This window comes from Hylaeus volcanicus, chromosome 3 (genome assembly GCF_026283585.1).
Source record: "Hylaeus volcanicus isolate JK05 chromosome 3, UHH_iyHylVolc1.0_haploid, whole genome shotgun sequence".
Taxonomy (NCBI): Eukaryota; Metazoa; Arthropoda; class Insecta; order Hymenoptera; family Colletidae; genus Hylaeus; species Hylaeus volcanicus.
Window position 1 is genome coordinate 24,858,184 of NC_071978.1, and position 23,900 is coordinate 24,882,083.

The window sequence follows — 23,900 nt, forward strand, 5'->3', positions numbered from 1 at the left end:
TGAAAATATATAACTTTAACAATACCGAGGTAAGATTGAGTTCCTTGCACGCAGTATCTCTGGAACAACAAAGAGCTACAGAGCTCCCACGCATCTCAAATTGCCTACAATTTTATCTACTTAAGAAAAAGGTAACAATGACTTTTCTCGTCAGGAAAATTTCGCAGTTCTCTCACCTATAACTCGGTCGACTAGCGTTTTTGAGGGTTGCAAATCTAGATTTATACTATCCGAGTGGTCCCTAATAACATGTCAAAAATGCAACTTTACAGTATTTAATGCAATGTTTGGTGTCTAAAATGACTGGCCTAAAACGTGTTAGCCTTTCAGTTTCTAAATTCGTCCACCATATTTTTACCATCGACAAGTCCCACTTTCCTCCTTGATAAAACTTTTCGGACGCAAATAAACTTTTGGTTGGTCACCCTCGTCGCAAAATAATCACCGTCGGGCTCTGGCTGGGGAGCGTGTCAGGCGATTGTGCGCCCGTTGGCATGGGGCAGCGTTGCCTCGTGATTTCCAGCCATTCGTTGTCCTTTCGGGCATTGGTGGGCCGTACACGGGCTCGAGATGCTCCGAAACATGCAGTTGTAAACGGAAGGGCAGGCCACGCGAGCCAGAATATCATTGTCGTCCCGCTTTCACGGCGACGCTGTTTGCGAGCCCTCGGACCTCCTCTTTCGAGCCAGGAGCGACGGAACGACGCGTCAGGTTTTGCGACCAAGATACAATAGCGTTAGAGTTCCGTTGAGCGAAGAAACCTCGTACGTGACAGGAAATGAATAATTACGGTCCTTCACGGACCATGTACACGGTCGTAAACTTCCTGGGCCGAGGATTCCGTTGTCATACTATTCGGCGAGCTCACGCTACCTTACAGAAGGACAACGTCATCTTTGCAATCTCTCGAGCTTACACGCGCACATTAAATTGGAAGAAAGAATTCACTTCTCCGTTCTTCGAGAGTAAGCTTTATTTATTAGGGCTATATCTCACTTTACCATCGAAAGTTACGACCGCACGACTAACCTATATTTAATGGGCTCGAGTTCGTTACATCGTGATCTATTTCTATGTGTCCTCTATTTTTTGTTATATTCGACACGAAGGAAATGATACACACGAATAGTCGAAGTGAATATTTTTGTATCCATTCGACACAAAATGACACGCGCATACAGATATTTAATTCTTCATATTTCATTTCGTTTCATTCGATTTTGGAGCGCGCCGATAAAACACGAGGTATTAAATATTTGATACGAACACGCCGGGCCCGTATGAATATTTCAGTCTTCGTATTTTAATACACTTTTTGCCCGAATTTGCGTACCGCGAGGAACCCAAATGTCGAAAATGTAGATGAAAATGAAACTAAAATCGAGGACGAAAACGATGATGAACTTTTATTAGATATTCACAGTCCGAACGCGGTGCTTGAAATGTTGGCATTATAACGCGAACACGGACGATTATACCGTTCGGGGGGAAGTATGTCGCGAATTGAGCTCCCGGAATAGTTAGCCAGTCGTGTTTCGACATCGCATCGAGTCGAGTCGAGCGTGGCACGGACAGCCGTGGAAATTATAGCAAATTGCCGTTGGAGAGGATCCTGGCCGGGGCGAAAAACATCTCTCCGTGGACCGTCGAGGAGGAGCCAAGAGTAAATCGCAAAGCGATTCGTTTCCTACGACGTGTATCGCGGTGGACGCGCCTCGCCGGAAGTCGCCACAAAAGCCGTACGGACGAGTGGTGCCAAGACCCAGTGAAATGTCGCGGGAAAAGGAGTCGCCAGGAAATACATGTTTTTGAACTGTCTATCGTCCAGGCAACGTGGCACTCGCGACGTTAAACACGCCGCGCAACGGGACAAAACGAAGAAAAAAATCGTCTCTATTCACCTTTACTACTAAAAAAGTAATCGTTGATTGAAGGATAGAAATAGAAGTACCTGGAAAGACTTATCGAATATCGAATATAATCAGTTGAGAATGGAACCCAAACTCTACGCAACGAAACATTCGTTTGGATCTACGGATACATTTTCGTATACATTTTTAAATGCGAGACGCTTTCGTTGAATATTTCGGCAAATGAAACATCTAGGTCTTACTGTTTTTACAGAGATAGTATTAGGAGGTTGCATTGAAAGCCGCTGTTTGTTCGTGTTTCTTGAGCATTTATTTCAATAGTAAAGTATATAAAAGTATCAATCGAAATATTTGCCCTCAAAAGTTGCTACTTTCTCTCACTTTTCTGGCAAAAGTTAAATTTCGCGACGAATGAACGGTTTATCTTTCGAGCTTATCCATTCAGCAACCCAATTTTCTTTCTGTTTACATATTCACATGGATAACACACATACACATTTTCTTTTTGTTTCGCATTATAGAATGCTAATATATATATACATATTTTCAACATACTCTAGCAGCTTTTTAACGATAACCAGAAAGAGCCAGCCAGAGAGTTTTCCTAGAACCTACAGCACGCTCGCCGCAGCGCCAATGGAAACGCGACCCATCGACCGTGCACTGGAACACGATTCCAGTTGTTTAATTGTCCAGCCGACCAATTAAAAGATCTGCGGTCGGCGACCAACGATTCGTAACGCGAACATTGCTACCGTAAATAAACAAGACCTACACGTATACAAACGCGCGTCAGCTGCTTCCCTGACGAATCTACAGTTGCGCCGAAACGCTAGAATACCATCCCCGAAGGAAAGATCCCCCGAGGAGAGCGCGCTGGGGACTGTAAGAAGGGAAACACAAAGGCCTTGTTAATCGCGACTACCTTCAGAAGACTCTGAAGAACGGGACGAGGACTCCTTTGACTCTTCACACAAGTCCTCATTGTAGTCTTCCTCTGGAAGATTGCGAAAGAACTTGGACCGTTCAAAGTACCTCCAAGACCATTTAACGTAATCCTGTCAAAGGGAGGCTCGTATCTGTCAAACGGCTTCGAAACTAGACAAATGATGACTTAAACCTCTCCTAATTTCCCTAGAACTACGAAACGTGTACTTGAACGTCATCGAAATAAACGCGAAAATTGACGAGAAAGGCCTGTTTACATCGACCGAACAGTTACATCTGAACAGTTCCAGATCGATACGGATTCAATTGAAATCGCGAAAGAATTTCCAAGGACGAACGACGCGTATCGAGACAGGGACTGGTTCGTCAGGAAGAGGCGGCGAGAAGGAGGCAGTCGAAGAGGGAAAAAGGAGGACGCAGAGCCTGCGGCAATGCGCAAGGGAGCTGGCGCGGACAGTTGGACGAATTGCGAGTGTGTTGCGGTACTGTGCTGTTAGATATCACGGTCGAAAGGTCAGTCGGTGATAAACGAGGTCGTTTGTCTGTGCCCCGGATGTAAGAAAATGAAGTTTCCTTCCCGTAAGCATCGCGGTGCTTTGTTTCACCGGACGCTAGCTTTATCCCCGGTAAATTACCCCGACTGGGAGCGTGCGTGGAGGTGAGCTAGTTACCGCGAGCCCAGCGCCGCGCCTAGTGATTTATCCAACATCGTTAAATCCGATAGCTGGCCATCCGACGAAATTGATATCGGCCTCGTAAACCGCGCACCGTCGCTATTTACCCATGGAACCTTCTTGATTTTCCGAGCGCTGCGACTCGACCACCTTCGCACCAGGGAGCATCCATTATGGGTCCAATAATAACGGGGAGGGTTTGATGATAATGAAACGAGAATACTGATGGCACTTGGAACAACGGTCTATACGATCACGGTAAACTGTAGTCGGTATATCTTTATCATCGTTGCTCGTTTTACTCTTCGATAGCAAGTACTTGTAGCAAGTTTTTAGACGAACTCAATACCCAGCGAACAAACGAAAAGAACTTCCACGCCGCGTCGCCCTGACAGCTCCCGAAACGACCAAAGAACATTTGCTGAGGTATCGTCGCGGTCGAAGAAAGAGGACGATTCGTTAGGTCGTGGGACGGTTCTCGCGTCGTTTTCTGGCGGTAGACAAAGCAGGGAAGCAGTCTGGTTATGCAAAAGCGAGAAATTATGCAAAGTACTGGAAGGATTTGACGCGAGCGGGGACGAGACGAAGACGGGAGAGCAAAGAAGGGCTCGAGGTTGCGAGAAGCGGGTCGCGAAGGGGGTTGAAAGCGGCGTTGGAGGGTTGTTTTTGCGCGGCGGCTTATTCGGCGCGAAACTCTGACGCCACCTTCGTCGCGGGGGTTGAATTATCGAGCCACGAAGCAGGATTTCGAGGTCGAAACGCGTTAAATCTTAAGCTCGCTTAATTCCGCTCCGAGACGCGGAAACGTTTCGGTTCTGGCCCGACTGCCGACGCTGGACTATGCAAATCACGCGCCCAGGGGTAGTTCCGTGTACCGACACCCTCGACGAACGAGATGAAATTCTAATTCGAGAGGCATGCGGTGCTATGAATACTTAGATCGCGATTAATGACGGGCTACCACGTTTTCCTCCGTTATTTTTCCCGCAAGTGTTCGACTTTCGACGGTTACCAAGAGCACTAGATTTCTCGAGAGTTACAGTGGAGACTCTCGTATCCGAACTAATAGGGAAAGTGGCCGGAATGTTCGGATAATAGAACAATTACTTTCTTTCGCATTAAATATCATTTACTCAAGTAGAAAAGAACAAAATTGAGTTTTTTTCAACATGCAAGGGTCTCATTACGGTTTAATTGCTAAGTCACATAAATTTTGAGACTGAATTAAAGAATTGAGATTTGAATTTAAATTTTACTCGTGGCAAGGCTAACAGAATCAACGAAAGGAGTGAATAACGAAGGGTTTAATCGGGGTTAATCGCCAGGGTCGGGTATCTTTGGAATGTAGGAATGTAGTTCGTATGAATTCGTTCTAGGAATGTAGGGTCGAGCAGTTTATATCAAGGGCTCGGTTACGGAAAAAGGCCGCCGGCGTTGCCAGTTGCAGAGTCCGGTTCAGCCATTTGTAATTTTCTGCTCCATGTAGCACACACTTCCTGGCATGAATTCACAGTACTTTTAGCTATTTGCTGAGCCCTGTCAGAAGGATATTTCATTTCGTGGCCAGGGGAAAGCTGCGTTTCAATTTGCCAGTTACTCTCTACTTTGATCGTGCGAACAAATTATGTGTTAATTAAAATCCAAATACTCCTCATTTTCGGGGCCCAGACAAATTCAATTAAACGGAACTCTGTTTCGCGACGTGATTTTTAATTCAATTTAACGAAACTTCATTGAATTTAATTGAATTTCATTCAGAGCTCTGAATCGTATAAATTTTCATTTCAACATATAATATACACAATTAACCGTGGAACGATTTTTGTTGGAAATTCTAAGGGGAAGTTCATCGTGCAATCGATTACGAATTGTCTTTCATTGTGACCTACCTTCATTCGTCTCTTTCACATTGAATGAAAATGAATTAGGTGTCGATTCTCTTGAACCCTGGTGCAAGATGTAAAGGCACACGATGATACCGAGTGTCGAGGGACTCCAGCAATTAGAGGGAACAAATTCTGGGAAAACGCGCGACTCGCCGCGGCTCGCGCGCAGTTACGTTTGCATTTTAAAATTGCGCAATTCCGAGCACGAAACTCGCCGGGGTCCATCAACGTGCCGGACGAGCGACGCGGATCGGTAATAGAAAACCGGTGGCGGTTGTTTGCCGTCGAATTTGCATTGTAAAAGGAAAAAGCGGTCGAGCGATTTCTCCGTGAAAACGTCCCACACGAGCGACGAAAGGTCGGCCGGTGGCGCGCACCGTGCGCCACACGATCGTGCATAATTCAGGTTTCTGTCTCTCGGTCGTCCTCCGCCGTTCCCTTTTCTACCCTTGCGCGACGATCCTGCGGCCTGCCAGATAAACTCCAGGCAGTATTTTATTGGCTGGTTGACTTACGCCGCGGAAAGTAATTTATGTTTTGAATATGCTAAAACTCCTCTCATAAATATGAAACAAGCGTCGAGGGAACCCCGCCCCTCGCGAAGATAACGAATTTTACAAACGGTCCAGCTCTTAATAACCCTCTTTTTCTTCTTTCCTCCCGGCGGGGTACGTTTGCTCCCGCGTTATTCCGCTCCCGTCCATCGAACGATATAAATTCCGCGACACGGACGACCCGTAATTATTCATCGTAGACTCAATTACGCGATCGCTACGAAACCCACCCTCCACCCCGAACGTATCCCTTCTTTTTCCTTTTTTCTACGAACCCTCTCGGAACAGTGTTTTCGTTTAGGGTGGAGGGTGTTCCGTGTCTCGAGCGGAAAGAATCAATTTCTTGTCCGACGTTTTCTTAAGGGATTACCGTACCTCGGGGTGGCGCTCGAAAATGTAGGTCGAAATCAACAATTCCTATCGCGGTTGAAGGTATGTTTTATGTAAAGACCGATGATCGTCCTTTGTACACGGATGTTTCGGAAATACTCCTTCAAGTTTTCGTTAAGATGGATATTCAATTCCGGTCTCTAGATTATCTCTCGAACGATGCTCTCGTAGACAGATTATGGAGACTTTGAAGGGTAGTCCTAGCCCACAAACGCGAGTCGTTAGGGAAACTCCTGATAGCAATCTGATCATTCTTAAATTGTATTGAAAATTTTTAAGTTTGAAGTTGATGAAGGTTTGTGGACCTTGCAAATTCGTGAATAGTGTTGTATAGAAAGGGCATTACTTTCGGGTCTAACGTTTCGTTTAGACTCATAATAAGTCGCACGAAACCTTTAATCGAACCAAAGTCGAACGTCCCCGACCTGGGAAAGTTTCATAAAAATAGGGGGTAGGTCGCTTGATGGTTGTCCCTCGTTAGTCTCGGGAATTGAGGGTCGCAGGTCGAAAAGGCAGCAGGCGATTACTTCTATATTGGAACTTGATCCGCGACTGAATGGGCGCGAAAATTCAATCGAGTACCGACGCGGCGGTATATTGTGCAAATGAAAAAAGATGAATGCGTCGCGTGTGGGTGGGAGGGGGTCTGACATTCGAAGTAATAATTTTCGCTTAGAATCGACGCGGTTTCCGATCCGGCGACGTCGCGATACAATCGATGACGAATGCAGGATACGGGTAATCGGATTAAATAAATTGATGGATGGATCCTGCGGTGGCCTCTAAATCCCGACGGTACGCCTCCGTGATGTACGTTGTAAAATAAATCCGCGAGACGGATTACGTTGTGTGCGCACGCGGGACCGCGGTGTCCCGACTCGCATTAATTCTTGGTCGAGTCGTGTTTACGAACGTCTCGACCCGTTGCTTAGGACTTTATCTATGCTAATCGACCAGAAGCCCCGTGGTAATTAGTTTCGCGCGACGATTGCCTCGCGCAAAAAGATCGAAACAAACGGTTGCACTCGGATTTGGCTCGGAGCCGAATCGGCGCTAGGCGACGCGGAACGTATGCAAACGATCGTATTTTCGTCGACATCCCGCTGTTCGTCGGGCTTGTATTTCATTATCTTGCGCGGAAGAGTCGTGGGTGCGATTATGATGCTCTTCCAACACTTTCGATGCGGACGAAAATAAGTAGTCGTTCGCTACAAATGTTCTAATATGATTATTTTGAAAAACATATATTTGTGGTAACTCATTCTATATGTAACACGATCGCCGAACAATAAAAAAGGAAAACTGAAAAATAATAAAACCAACCATATATTTTCAGTTGGACGCAAATGTGTGTCATCCGCAGCGAAAGTGCTAATGAGTCTGAATCTCCCAAAAATTGTTCGTGTACTTTGCCATTCAGAAAAATATCGTATACGAGAGTCCCATTATCCGAAACCTGCTCAACGTCCTCCATATATCCTTTTAGTTTAGATCCCGCGGGAATAAGGCAGAAGAGCTGGTAAATCAAGTCCCGGGATTTTATGGATCCGTATATCAAGGTCTACGTTTTACTAAATCAAAGGACAGGTGGCCAGCGCGAGCATGTGCCATTGACAAAGTCAAAACACCCAATAAATTATCCTCCGCCCAATTACGTTTCTTTCGCGTCAGACGGAGAGGTGCTCAGCCCAGCAAAGTGCGCTGGCGTGCAACTGACGTTTAATCTAACGCGGGGGACGCGCCCGCGATACACGGTCCAGCGCCGAACACACTTTCCGTTACAAAACTGCTGCCAATTAAAGCTTTGGTAAGTTCGCAAAGTTCTCGGCGTTGGGACGGCCTTAGAAAGCGCGAGTTTCGATTAATAAGCACGACTGAGCGCGTCGTACGTTTTCCTTGCGTTCGTAAAACATCCCTCGGGACCCAAAACGCAGGTGCACCGCGAACAGGATGCAATCTCGCGATAGAGCACGCTTTGGCGAGTCGAAGAATTTATTTTGGGGTGCTCGATTCGGTCAGATAACATTTTTGAAAGCATTTGGGCCGTGTACTTCCTATTCGGAAGTTAGGAACTGTTGTACTTTACTCAATTGTTCCTAGTTCTGGTATTTATCCATAGAATTTCTTCAACAAAAGCTTGTTTTCTTCGTAAAAGTGCGATCTATACGTAAACAATAAGAAACTGGATGTAATTGGACAGTCTCTATTTTTTCCAGGCGATGGAAGAAATTTTTGTATTCTATTTTAGCAGAAAAAAATCGAAGTTTCTCATGTATATATTGGCTCGTCACACTTAAACTATTGAACCGATTGGAAAATAATGTGAAAAGCATTTGTTGGAAATTCGATTACCTTTAATATGGCATCTTGCGCTACCTAATCGGAAATTTCTAACTCGAGATATGGCCTTAAATGTAAAGGTATCTCAAAAAAAAATCGAAAAAGAATTCAAAAATTCATATAAAAAAAACCTATCCATAGAAAAATTTTTCATTGCGATTTTCGAGTTCAGCAGGTCAAAATATATACGAAAAAAATTATGCCTTTGAATGTACATTTTGACTATAAGCTAGTGTAATTTAGCCTCCTAGAAGCTTCCTCCACTTTCAGTTTCAATTCCTTGCATTACCGTAATTTTACTAAAAAGAGAGCGTGTAGTAGGTTGACACCCTTCGTAGGTTTCCTCTAAGTGAATAAACAAACAGCTTGCACCGTCACGACACTGCGATTGTAAATTTCGGCCTGATCAGAGGGTGGGGATATTATTTCGCGTAATTTTCGCGGAACGGAAAAGAAGTATGCGACCGATGTCAAGGGCCAACCCATTACGTATCCTTCGCAATTGCAGTGGATATTGAAACGATTTATCACAGGTGTCCGTAGAGATCAGCTGCACACACCTAGCGTTCCGCATTCGGTCGGGCCGCGGCGGTGTGTCGGAGTAACTTCGCAGATTTATACGCCTTACGCGGGTATCCATCATCGCTCTTTCTCGGTACACTCGTCGGTGGTTCGACGAATTCGGAAAGAGTTTCGAAAATTTTTCGCCGATGCAACGAACGTTTGCATCGACGCAGACCTGCGTTCGCGTTGCTGCACTTTCCGCGGAGCCGCTTCCCATTGTTCGTAATTAGGCGTTGATAAAACTCGATACGGCGCGTGCATTCGGCTCTCGTTGAATAGAGAGTTGCACACTCCCAGCCATTTCGCAAACGTACGATTTAAAATATTCGAAACGATCGCTTTGATTTCATTTTTAAAATACAGGTGTCTTGCGACGCAGGTGTTACTACCTCCGTGATTGAAGGGAATATGTACGCAACGAATGGACCGCGGATTTTATGCGTACGAAGAGGATACAGAATGTACTTCATTCGAGCGATGTATCGTATTTTACGGACTATATGATGCACTCTTTTTCTTCGAAAAATTGCTTCCAAAATTCAGGTGCGTCTTATACTCGAAATTAATGTGAAGATGTCCAGTGTTTGATTTAAAATTCCCGCCAGTCCTTGTATTCGTAAAATTCGCACTGCACTAACGACTTACATTCCCTTCAATCTGTTCTTGAAAATAACGTAAAAATCCGTCTGCAGCTGAATCGATCCCGATTTCCCTTCAGAAACCCTTACCTACAAGTACCCCATCCACTTGCCAGCGGAGATCTACGATCGTTGTAAATCTTCGGCCACTCGAGCTTCTCGGTATTCCTGCCCCCGGTCGTTGTTACCTTGCTAGGACACGCTCTCGATAAGATTGCGAACCCATCGAAACTTCCCGACGAAATTTCAGCTCCTTATCTTCGAGCGTCGACATGCTTTCATCATCCTTCACGTTATCGTGCTATTCGCAACATTCGCGCGCTTAAAATTCCGCGGCTCGCTGCGAAATCGCGCGCAAATACATTTCTAAGCGCTTTAATCGGTTAATTCGTCGCGAAACTGAATTCCGCGTTACGTGACCAGCGTGTGTAAACGGTTAAAGCCACGACTACTTTCAGCCGGGGTTTCGAATAATACTAGGTTTGTCAGGCTCTCCTAATTTCGCTTTGTTGCTTTTTTCTTTTTCTCCTGATGCCTTTAGGCATTGTTACAGTTAACCATTCGTTTCCATGCACATTAAATAACACAGGCAAGTCCTTACTTCATCGATTTTAAAAATGCTGAGATCCAAGTGGTCGTTATATTGAACGATACCTGTAAACAAACCCTGACGTAAGTACGAATTTAAACGTTATTTAAATTGAAATATCTCCTAAACGATTAGTTTTCCGGCATACGTAGATCAGTACTTCTTTTTTATAAAGAATGTCTAGCTGTATCGCTCGATGCATAAATAAGTACATCGTTCTATTAAAAAAAATAAAGTTGACCTTCATATATTCTTGACGCGTCCACGTACGGAAAAACTAATAGCACCAAACTGTGCCTCACTCGATACCATTTAAGTTTCCTACGAAACATTTTTCGCTGCATGCCACAATGTCGAAGTTATCAAGATGTCAAAATCGACATCCTGTATATTATTGACGAAGCTGCATGTCCAAATGCTAGTCCAATAAACAAGTCCAGAGCTGCGTTTTCGATTCGACTCAAGTATTCACGAATCGATTAATACTCGAGCGAAGCAATAGTTACCGGCTACCGAGGAACAAATTTTTAAATCACCCGGTTATAACCGATCGAATTTGCTTTAACGTATTATAAAAAGAACGAGGCGAATATAAATCGACCGAAAAATCTAACGTGGGTTCGACACGCCTGCTCTCGATTCTTTTTCGTCGTTCTCTCGTAACGCGACTCGATATTTCTTTCGTGTCGGGCGTTAATAATACGACCAAACCCACGCATTTCTCCCGGAACAAATAGAGTCGCTCGATTCGTCCTTCTTGTAATGGCTTAACAGGTGGGCTTTAATTAATCGGGGCCCGAGGTTCGCGCAGCGATGTAGTCGAAATAATAAATATTGTCGTTTCGCCGGGAGCGATTTTCATTTCGCTTCAATCACGAGCCCGGCCAGACTTTGTTTTAATAGAATCGTTATTCAACGAAATCGATAAACGTCGGTTATTCAGCGATAGGCAATTCCGCTTAGCAAACTAACAAATGAACCCGCGAACGTTGAAATAGAAGTCTGAGTAGATTGATTTTTCCCTGGAGCGACGGGGGAACCCAGGGTGATCATTTTTAGGTTCAAGGCACTTTCATCGACAACCAGAAATGTATTCCACGGCGATCGATTCGCGGTTCCGCGTTTATCGAATCCGCTGTATCGGCGGGTGTCCCAGCCAGAGCTGAGTTAAACGCGGTGAAAAATACTTCAAACGGTATTTTAAATAATCGCTGCCGGCTGACTCGAAAGAAATGCTGCTTTGATTGAGAAGCATAAAGCGAATACAGTCTTGTATGCACTTTAAATATTTCTTAGCCGTGGAAATGAGTCGACGGTGCAAATAAAATTACACGCGAAAAGTCACTCCGTTGGACAGAGTAGAGTAACTTTTACTTCGAATACCGTGAAAATATATCCAACCCTCGAGGAATTCTTCCGGGAACAATCGATCTTACGAAGCGCACAATTTTCCCAAACGAAGCAATAATTTTTTCGATCCCCTTCCAACCGAGTGTTTTTCTTCTCGACACTCTGCCCTGCCATGAAAAACAAGCGAGATGTTTATGGCGGTCGAGTCACGCGGGACGCCCCTGTATTTTTACGGCATCGCGAAAAACCGTGGCGTCGATATACGCTCGGGTGAAATTAAACAACCGCGAGTCCAATCTCAGATGCGGTTCCGAACAATACGCAGAGCGATGCCTGCGGGTGGCGTATAACATACACGATAAACCGTTTTACGGTGACAGAGACGAGCATTATTGCGTGCTCGTCCTCTCGAGGGTTGCAACGACAAACCGTTCTTTGTCGTAACGACGACGTCATAAAATGGCAAATGCGAGGCGAGGTACACCGCCGTTGAAGTTGTCCGCTTCCCGGGCAATCCGACGTTTCTTTCTTTGATAACCGACAGGGGGGAAATGGCATACACGGGGAATGGAAAGCGATCCAGTTCTTTTCTCGATGCTGGACTCTCAATTGGACAAATCGTAGCGGGAGATTCTCAATTGGAAAAATCGCCTCTACGAGAAACGAGGACAGTAATAACTTTTTATAGTCAGAGAAACGTGGATACATAGGTCTATTAACCCTTTGCACTCGAGAGGTGACTCTCAATCACCACTAGGTTTCCTTTAGGTTTAATTTCTTTGGAACTCGAAGTGTCAATAAAATGATTGTCTTTGAGGCAAAGGTGTCCCGATTTTCAAATCTCAAATTAGAGATCTCATTTTCGAAGTCAATATAATCTTAGCATTCGTGACAATAGAATGCTAAGAAAGCATCTCGAGTTGCTGGTAGATACCAGAAAGAAAGACCTCGAGTGCAAAGGGTTAATTTTGTAATATCCTACGAGGGCATTCTGTAAGAATATTTTATAATCATCCTCTCCAGATACCTGTAATCTCTCTTCCTAGAGTAATCAACTTTTCAACGTCGATTCGATTCCTTGAATTTCCCCTCTCGATGGAAATTCCAGTTTTACGGGGCTGATATTTCCGTAAATTCAGTTGTTAGAAAGTGATTCTATAACGAGCCTCGATCGCGCAGCATCGCACATCAATGGTAATAAATCTGTTCGTTAATGAGTCGTTCCGATTCTGATTCGTCCACTTTGATGTTCGAAGGACGCCCGGTGGAACTGGGCGTTACTTATCGAGTAACGAGCGAACGATAATCGCTCTCGGTGCGCAAATTCAGCCACGAATTATTCCACGTGCATGACAAGGGCTGCGCGCCGTATTTACGATTGAGCTTCGCACACATCTATCAACTTCCGTTCGATTATTTTTCGATATGATCGAGTTTTCAGCGGCAGAATATATATTTAATGAAAAATCCCGTTGATGGGAAGTGTCAAAGTGCAAAATTCATGGTGGAGTAATTGTTTGTGTAGAGAAAGAAAAAAAAAAACAATTAAAAATGTATAAATATAATTTTTAATAATCGCTTTTTACGAAGTTTTGTGCTCGAGGAAATTGATTTAGAAAATTCGCGGGGCATGCGCGCGATTCCCCTCGAAGTTTATACCAACGTCTGACCAGTTACTGGGTCATTCTACTTGCGGGGAAGTAAAATATCGAGTCGGGGTAGTGTCAACTGCTTTAATTAGTTTTACGAAGTTCTACCTATGTATAATAGTTTGAATCCTCCATTGAAACCACCTCTTACAAACACTTTCGCAAGTAGAATTACCCAGTAATGGTCAGACACGGCACTCAAGAATCGTCTTCCAAAAATTCTCAAGGGCTGCTCGTGAACGAAACCTCGCACGAAAACGTTCTTACGCGTCGAATCACTGATCGATTCCCTTACCTAAGAATAATGCAAATTATATAACAAACGTATTCAAAGCTGAAACGAGTCACCGACCGAATTTAACGGTAGCGCAGCTCCTGTCAGTCCCTCCCCCGCATCTGCCAAACACGTCCAGCGAACATGTGACCAAAGTTCGTGAAAGGAGCATTCCCCCCTTTATTGATTCCGTCTCCGTGCCTAGATGTCGACGCGATTAATTGATCAAGCGGTCAGGGAGGACCACCGCGACGTTTGCCAGAGACGTTGTTAGGGTCTTTCAGGTTCAAGAACTCTCCTCCACCTCTGGCGTACACGACATAAGCTCTCCCTCCCTGCGGAGGGTCCTCGTTGACCGAATGACGAGGATACGACGTTGTCCTAACTTCCGTCGAATTTACGCCCAGCGAGCGGTGCACGAGCGTTGGGACCACGCGGACATCTTTGGTACCTTGTGATTTATCGGCAAACTATGGATCGAGAACCCGAGTCACAAGGAGACGTCGAAAGTTTCACCTACGGATCAGAAGTATCGATGGCGCCTCGAGGAATCGTCAGTTTCCCCATTGGTAGCCCCAATCGAGCCAGATGATTAGTATAAATATAGACGATTAGTATACATATAAATCGAAGAGGTCGATTACTAGCTCGATAAGTAGCTCTCGAGTTGCGGACGTCGTTTTAGCGAACTGTTCGACCCGTCGCGAGTCACCGGTTGATCTCACTCTCGTCTTCGATCCGTCGATTGACATCCTGAATTCGTCAGGATTTTCTGGAAATGCCCTGGTCGATAGTAATTGCGAGGATATATTTCTGAGGGTGAATCTTGAATTTAGGAAATTGTTGCGAAGAAGAAAATTAAATGAAGCAACGCACGACTTGGTCAGCGCGTTTGACCATTGACACCAATTCTACTTGCAATGATGTTCGTAAACAGATGCGGGTACATAATACGAGTAGTTCCTCTGTTGTACGTATTTCAACAAGTAGAAACAGTTCGAAGAGGACCAGAGAATTATATCTTCGATGCTATGAATATCATTCTTGTCTGATCAGGCACGGGTAATTACACTGACCTTAATTTTCCTCGCATTCGAAGCAACTCTTCTCAGCCCAAAGTCACATTTACCAAAAGGTAAACGTGAATTCTATGCCCCTACGGATCTCACGATTCCCATTTTCGGACTAGCGAAAGAACCTGGTGGGTTTGATTCGCGACAGCTGGAAGCTACAGGGTAGACGGATTAATTAACGGGCACGAAAGGTTAACGCGATTGGGCACGTGGTATCGTATGTCCAATCTATCCTGCACACCCCCCCGGGGGATCGGGTATATTATATATATTGCAGAAATTAATTAAACCTGTCGTACCTGTGCGTCTTGGTTCGGTCGCGTCAATGGTTCTAGGTGTTAATTATAAACTGTGAGTGGATTAGAACGTATCGGTGAAATAATTCATTTGCGAATCGGAGCGACAGCAAACTGACAGAAGTAAGCGAACACAACGGGGCGTTGTGTCTGGTTTCTGAGAGATCTCGACAGTGATTACGTTAAATAATCCAAGCTCATTTTGGATATGAACCCGCGCCTCGCGAATCTTCCCGAGCCGAGAACAATGACCTTTTCCGACGATACACCTCCGTTCTATAATATTTATTCCGACGCGGCATCCTGCTCGGCTGTCGCCAAAAATAAGTGGGAGCGATATCGATTACTCAATTCGAGTAAGAGAACGACGAAAAGGTTGAAAAGAGAACGTTGAATGTACCGATTCGCGAAACGAACCACAAAATGGTACGCGTCGCGGGGCTTCGAAGAATCTGCGTCTTCGGACGAAAAGCTCCTTACAGTCGGATAGCACCAGTACCGTTAATCCTCTTTCTGCCTCTGGATAGCAGAGATTATCGGATTCTCCGCGTTTATTTCTCCTCTTTGGCCGCCATTCCTATCGAAATTTAATTCGAATTTGGTCCCCTCCGTGCTCCGTTATCGGGAAATAAGAAACGGAGCCAGTATTTACACAGACACGTCTGTGTACGTGAACGCGAAACATCGCCGAAACTCGTCTCTCTTTTTGCCATATACTCCGGGTATTTGAAAAATTCCCTTTGTGCAAACATTCGCGCAGTTTCGTATCGATAAAACTTCTTTCGTTCGGAAGTTGTTGGAATTCAATGCGCAGAGAGTATTTGGCTCGTTTGAGGCATCCCTCGGCACGGTCGGAGTCTATATAACGTCGGAAGTTGTTCCGTTCTCGTTTTTCTCCCATTTTTAACGGGGCACGAGTTAACGAACGTTAAATATTCGCTTTTTATGACGCTCGCGAACGCGAATCCATCGATGAGCTCGGTAAACGCGTGCCTCGCAGTTAATGCGTATCGACGATCGTTCAATTTTCAGGCAATGCAGCTCTCGTCGAAGAATAATATTTATCGACGGATATTGAATCACGGTTGGCACATATACATTCCACGTTAATGCGCGGTGACCGGCGAAAATATTTCGACGATGTAATCGGATTGCCTGATAAATTGCGTTCGCCGATCCGCCTCGAGCAAGTACTCCGCAGGTATTATTTACTTCGGCACAACACCTCGTATCAATGATTCGTTAAATACGTGCGTGCTCCTCTATCGCCGGCCTGCCAGTCGTTCGCGTTTGTTCGGTACACTTTTGTATACCGTGGCTGCAAGATCCCTGGATCCCGATTTCGTGACGCTTTCACTGTCACACTTTTCCGATCGTAGAGAAACAAAATTGCAGCCTTCTAGAAATTCTCGCGTTAATGAAACACTACAAACAGTACTCGAGTTAACACTTGGCATACGGGCAACGTACTTGTACGTTTTTCCTAGTTCTTTTATCGAGTTACTTGGCCTACGAATTCCTGCTTCCACAGAGACAATGTTGCGCGTGCGCAACCAAAAATGTACGGAGCGAAACATTTTTCATACGTAAATTCCGCGATGTTCCGCTTCACAGAGAAAAATGCTTTGGTTGGTACCATACTGCGAAGAATTATTAAAGTCTTATCAGCGCTATCTGTTCTTGTTATGAAGAAATATTTTTGAATACATATTAGAAACATTAAAAATCTGTTATCGTCGTTTCGTAGAGATGTCGCTTTTTTTGTCAAAATAATCATAGAGTATATTTTTACGTGTAAAATGAAGGAAAAGTTTCGTTGAGAAAAAACGAAGTAGGTCTCGATTTATTGTGATTTTACCAAGTGTTAAAGTGTACGTATCCATCGATTGGGCAACTAGTTTTTGAACCTCGATTCAGAAGCTGACGGAAACGAATTTATCGTATTTAGTCACGCAGGCGATGTAAAATAATACAGTCCGTTTACCTTTGTATCGGAAATAATGTTTTATCCAGTACTGTCTTCCACCTCGTCGAGAAGCCGTTAGACCGAAAAACGGTCCCGTTGCAGAGAAACGTAACGTTTCTCTCCCTCCGCTCGGTTCTTCTGGACTGTTTTCGTCCCAGTCGCAACGAACCCTTAGGAGCGTAGCCCGTGGCGTTCGAGTAATTCAGAGGGTGGCGTTCGCGGCGCGATAAAAGTAATGCCCGACGCGTTGTAAACAGCGCGTAAATGAAAAAGATACGAGACGGTAGTTGGATAGTTAGAGGAGCCTCTTATTTTGCTCCCTAACCCAACCCACGGCTTCGCGCGAACTCTCATAAACTCATAAAGTTTCGTCGTACGTCTAGCGGCTCTCTGTTCCTCCTATCTCGTTCCTCCGCCACCCTTGCCCGTGTTCGCATTTTCTCGCGCCCCCGCTGCATCATTCTCCATCCTTTCCGCGTCGACTATTCTTTCTCCTCGTTTCTATGCAATAGTTCGCTTGTCGCACGATAGTTCCCCTCGAAAGACGACGCTCCTTCAGAAAAGCTCGATGGAGGTCGACTTGTAACTCGTGACACGAAGCGAATATTGTCACGATTCAACTTCGTTGGAAATTCTATGGAATAAAGATTAGGAATGCTAATAAGTCAAAGGAGCCTATAACGGACTCTTGTAACTTTGTCGTGCGCTCGAATTGAAAGGATTGAAAGAATGACAATCTCGAAACGAATACTGTTTATTAATTTTTACTTTTATTCCATTGAATTGTCAATGTTTCATTTTTTTTTTCAATTACCCCAAAAAAATTCCATTTAATTCTAAAGAAGCACCAAGTTATTAACGTTGAGGTTCCCGAGCAATCTAAACGTGTAGTGATAGACAATACGTATAATTTAATTTATTATCAACTCCGCATAGTGCGGAAATTCGTCTCGGAATTGTCGAATCAAGAAGACAAATTGCCGTTTCGGGGGGAAACTTTGTTCCTCAATTTTGGAAAATATTTTTAACGACCGCGGAACGGATCCGTCGTCCGTAACAATTCCGCTGGAAACGCGTCATTAAATCGGAAGTTGGCGCGCTTGACGACGGTGTTCGTAGTAGAAAAATCTAGGGGGATGCTCGAACTCGTTAATTCGGAATGGCGTTGTTCGACGCGGGGCTCGGAGAAAGAACAAAACGAGGCCTGGCCACGTTCGTCCTAATGAAAAAGTTAATTGGTCTGTGTTCGCGAAATAGGAGGTCTCGTCGCGATAGCGAGCCGTGTAGAGCGGTACAACGTTCCGTGCGAGCTTTTCTAGGAAAGCTTCCCATTAATGCGTGCACGGCGGCCAATTAATCCCGAAAGCCTATTTTCCGCTTCGACGTGCCGCCCAGCGTTCTTTCGAAGGTACACGCTCGATACTGGCGGAAAGATAACGAGGAGAAATAAAAATGAATCGATCATTCGTCGTCTTTGAAATGTTATTACGCCACTTGGATAAAAAGCAGAACTTCTGATCACAGGATAACGAGGAAAATATATATATATATATATATATATATGTCGAATTAAGTAACCTTCTCCTTTTCGAAGTCGGTTAAAAGTGCGCATTAATTGGCTCAAGAAGTACTCTCGATTCGAGCCCAAGTTTTATCCCGTTTAGCCAAATGAAACGGTCGCAGAGCTTCGCTTCGCGAGCAACGCCATACGTCTCCTTCGAGTGAATCCGGCCTTGAAAACTGCAAAATGCGTAAATAAGAAATTAGATCAACATAGCTGTTTCGCATCTCGAGCTGTCGAACCGTAGGAAACGAGTACGTAGGACGAAACTTTTTGCGAACGGTATAATACGACGTTCGTTCTAACATCGGTCCCACAGCTATTTGCATAAATTACTTCTCCCGCAGTAGCTGGTTAACAATTCTCGGAGATTAGAAGCTCGCCCCAGCCGTGAAACGGCACATCATGGACTTTCGACGCGGTAGACTCGCTCAAAGCGACGTTGCATTACTAGTCTCTAGGGAAGATCACGGAATGTTGCGGGCAATTTCCTAAGGAAGGGAATCAAAACTTGAGGACGGGAGCGCGTAGCCGTTCGAAGCTTTCGCTGAGCGTCGTTCGAGGTTGCTCGAGGGGGAGTTTCGCGAGGTGGATTTGATAATTTGCCAGATAGTATACCGCGTCGATAGGAATTCGAGAGCCACTCGGACGTTTTTAAGAAACGACGGTCAGGTTTACGTGGCTCTCGTCGAACCATGGATATTCGCCGCCGCGGGACGGCCGAGGAAAAAAATACTAAAAGGGATCGTCTACTCGGTTACCGGGCGCGTATCTTTCCTTCTCGAAACGATAACGATTAATCGCAGCTGGTAGCGTTTTAAAAACGGCGCATACCGCGTTCTTGGTACCGGGCACCGAATTATTGACGCAATTTCGTGGGCGGGCGAGCGGGGTTCATAAAAATAAACGAGGGCCAATCCGCGATACCATTCCCTGATTAAGCTCGTTAATTCAGCAGTAATTCGTGTATCCAGCTAGCCGTGGAATCCGTGGCAGGGTCGAAGTCTGGGCAGACCACGTCCACGGGAACGAGAACGTTAATTGTGCTTCGGAGGTTGCCAGAAAACGGACAAGGCGAGAGACCTGGTAACGTAAGGGGTTAGAGCGGGACGGAACGCGCGCAATCATGCCGAGCATTCTGGGTCGTGTTTGCTTCGCCGCGAGGGCTTTTTTTTCCCCCAAGATTAACGTTCCCTCTCTGCCAGCGATACGCACCACGAAATCACGGCACCGTATATTTTATTAGCTTATGGTGTTTGCCGATCGAGTTAGGTTTGCCGCGTCTCGACCGATCCTGCATCGATACCGAGCTACGCGTACGGATTCTTCTACGGTGCGCTACACGTAGAGTAATAAGAAAAATTGGAAAATTGCTCCGTCGTATTTTATACAGTACACACGTAATGTTGATTAGTTTTTTTTTTTTTTTTTTTTTATTGAACCAGGACGGTTTATACTCGTTTCTCGGAGATGTATAGGTAAAGGAGATGCACTGCTTTAAGTTAAGTATTGCCGCGGTTTTCGAGATGTCGATTACAAAGACCACGCGATGAAGAGTAAAGAAAAGGACTCGACACGTGGGAATAATTGGTTAACAGCAATTAGTAGCAATGAAAGCGTATAAAGACTACTCGTAGCGAGTAACTGAGCCCGTAATTGATTCATTTGTCGTGTAAGTTTCAGTGTATTAAATTCATTGTAGAGTAAGCGCAACTGTGGTCTTTTAAAATCCTAGGAGAATATTTCTGTCGGCCATCTGAAATCGATTCCTCGATGCTGCTTTGAATCAGAAAGGCGATCACGTCTGGTAGACACTGGGGCTAATTGTTTTCTGATCAACTTACAGTATATCAGTGGTATACCAGTACGTATCTTTGTCCTACGGCGCGGTACTCGCGTACGATCGTTGGCGATTCGTCGCTGGGCTCTTTGTCCGATGACAAAAACCACGATTGGAAATCGAAATCGAGAGGGCTATCGGTAAAAGCTGGAGAGAAAGAAGCAGTCAAGTGGTGCGAGCATCGTTGGCCAATATCCGAGTGCCAGAGGGGATACGTAACGCTATAGTTCGGCGATCGGCCATCAACGTCGTTCGAAGAAACGCGAATAACCTATCCTTTCACGTCTCCGCTGATGTACCGTAATTTTTTAGCCGCTCCACTCTTCGACACGATGACTTTTTTCCCTCGTCGACGCCACGTCGTTTCGGAACGTTTTTCGAGGATTCAACGAAGGCCACCACATTTTACTCCTACGCTTTAATTAAACCTCCACTGCAAGAACTTCATCTTATCCTTTGAAAAGAAAATTATTCCTTGGCTATTACACGTGCATAAGCTAATTGAAATTTGTTCCACGTACGCAGATTTCTTGGATTCTCTGAAGCAGACGTATTTATATTTCGAATTAATTCACAGTTCCATTTTAATTTCTTTCCCTACCGCGACGTACAATTTCTTCGAGCGATAAATTATCAGGAAAGAACTCCCCGAGTCTCTACAGTCCATAATAAACAATTAACCATGTCGCGACGCAACTCGTGCTTCAATAATCCTCGAAAATATAACCCACCCCGTTTACGAGTACCTCGTCCGAATATTAATTCGAGCAGATCGCCTGTATCCGAGTCGCGAAGTCCGACGTATCGTTCGTGTCGGTTTTTAAATCGACACCGGCAAAAAAGGAAACGAGCAATCCGCGTATTTCTCATGCTCGGAATTGCAAATAGCGGTTCGTTTTAAATCCTGCGCCCGGGTCCTTCCGTTGTCAACTGTATTTACATGCGTCCGTACGGCGCGGCGGCGAGATGCGATAGAAATAAAATCGGCAAGCTTTTCGGTTTGGCGTACAGTGGATGGGGGAAATCGAGAAGCGGAGATGGATCGACGATATCAGGAAAAGCAGGACGGCCGTAGCGCGTTGCGAATGGGCATCTCGTTCTAGACGTTAACGACGGGAAGTCGGACGGTGATCGATGTTGATTACGTTGGATAGCGATCGGCGCTGATTTCGATCGCGGAAATACGCGGTCGGGCGAATACAGCCCGCGTCGAAACCGATGCCCAATGCTCGTTTATCGACCTACTTCCGTCTCGTTTTTATTTACGCTTTCGCCGCGTTACTGGATAATGGTAAATCCGGTCTAATGGTTGCGTCCGTGAATTAACGCGAGTTTCCGCGTACCTCGTTACCGGCGTTCCCTACATTTTCATTCGCCCGTCGGTTATTATTATCGCGATCGTAAAAACGTGTATAGTTTCTATTTCGTTTGCGTGTGGCGTCGAATTGGGGGTTCTCATGGATACATTTGTCAAAAAACGGCGCATCCTATACATATGCACGTTGTCCCGTAGTTTTTAGAATTAATCGGACGTTTCTCTTATTTACAACAGACTATCTTCTCACGCGCGATTGAAAAACCTTCGCTGATCGGTTGGTTTAAGTCAAAACCGTCCCAAGTATCTCCCCGTGATCTTATGTAAAACATCCAAACGCAGTTCAATAAACTTCCTTGCGATTGTACTTTAACCCTCAAATACCCTAAGTTTCAAATTTGATAACGGACTTTTAAATCGAATTGTACAGTTGCGATTGGTTTAATTTTAATATTTGGCTGTATCGGAACGAGTGTTTCGAACCCAAGCCGGTTAATACAGAACTTCTGTATCGTTTGCTCGAGAATGGTAACCAACGTCGTGTAACTAATGGTCTGCGCGCGGAGCATTTCTACGACGTCTAGCTCGAGCTGGAAGCGTTTGTTTTATGCACGATCGCGGGGGCGAAACGCGGTTCCAAAAGCCAAGAAGACGTCGGTGGGAATGAAAGGCAGGAACGAGAGGAAGACGTTCGGTTGGACAGGCTGACAGGCAGGCAGCGGGCAGCCTGGCAATGCATGTTACGCGAGTATGCGACTGACAGTAGCTCTCGCGCGAGCAAACAGAATGAAAAGGTCTCTCAGCCGCGACGTACTCCTCCTTTGACCGTTCGGAGAGCGTCGCGACGCTTCCTATCCAGTCGAATCGAAGGACTCTACCCTCCGGTTTTTCGTGCCCTACGCGCTTTCGTTTCCCGCTCGGGAACCGAAACTTTGATGAAGTTCCTCCGTCTTGGCGAATACGTCTTTCGCCGAGATATACCATCGTTTCCCGTAATACGCGAAACACTCGAGAACGCTTCGAGCGATAACTGCGACAAGTTACGCGCGATAGTTCCCTCGTACCTTGTAATTTTCATCGCGTCGAGCGCGACTGCGTCTCGCGGAGAGTATTTGCGCAGCAATTTCTCGAATTAAAGATAAATAGCACCGGAGGAGAATTCCCGAGTTTTCGTACAATATTGACTTCGCTCGACGATAACGCAACGATAACAGCAATCGCGATAATAACCCGTAATGATTACGTTAAACCAGCGTTCAATTTGCTCTCTTTAGTCGACCGCTATTCGAGGCAGACGGCCTTATTAGGACTAATCCCGATTATAATCCGACGTCCTTAACAGCTGCGACTGTTATCCTTGGGTTATTTCGTTATCGGAACGGCTAGATTTTTTCGCAACCCTAGAAAGTAATGAAAACGACGAGGTAGATACGGAATCGAACTCGATATCCACTCCGTCGACCGCCATCTTCCACGATCGAAAGTTCTTCCAGACCTTGTTTCCGTTCCCGTGGTCACCGCAGGAATTGCGCAAATTTCCCACGCGCGGGCGGAATTGATTCGCAGGGAAGCAGCCCATTCCACGACTGAAATTCCGCCGATATCGATAGTTTGCACGCAAATGAATTCAAGCTCGCGATCCGACGCTCCCGCTAGCTGTCTCTTCTCGTTTCTTCGCGCAGTCGTTCCTCTTCCGCGATCGACGAAGGAATAACAGAATCCACCGTAGGCCGAACGTCGGACCTCCGTCCGATCCTCTAATTTAAATAGACGGGATGTTTCCACAGCGAGAGGGCAGGGAACAGCGCGAAACAGCTGGCGACGTGGAACAGAGGAAAAGGGAGAGGGGAAACCGCTGGAAATACGATTCCACGGGAAAGCGTCATTCTAATTTCGCCCGTTCTCTCGCAGCGGTTAAACGCACGGTCTGTCTGGCAATTATCGTAGGAATCTCGTCGGCAAGGAGTCGTCGTGGGTGTGCGTCGGTGATGCTGCCAACAGGACATTCCGAGTAGGCCAGCGCTCTGATCGAAGCGTGGATTCAAGCGGGAGTTCTTGAGGCTTAATTCGTCGAATTTAATCGTTATTCCCAACAATAAAGTAAACGTTACTCGAATGCGAG

General features: G+C 45.4%; 1 protein-coding gene across 5 annotated transcripts in view; it reads left to right on the forward strand.

Moving 5' to 3' along the window:
- Positions 1-23,900, forward strand: part of LOC128874008 (band 7 protein AGAP004871-like) — a 249,293-nt gene that overhangs the window by 61,371 nt on the left and 164,022 nt on the right. The window lies entirely within an intron of this gene.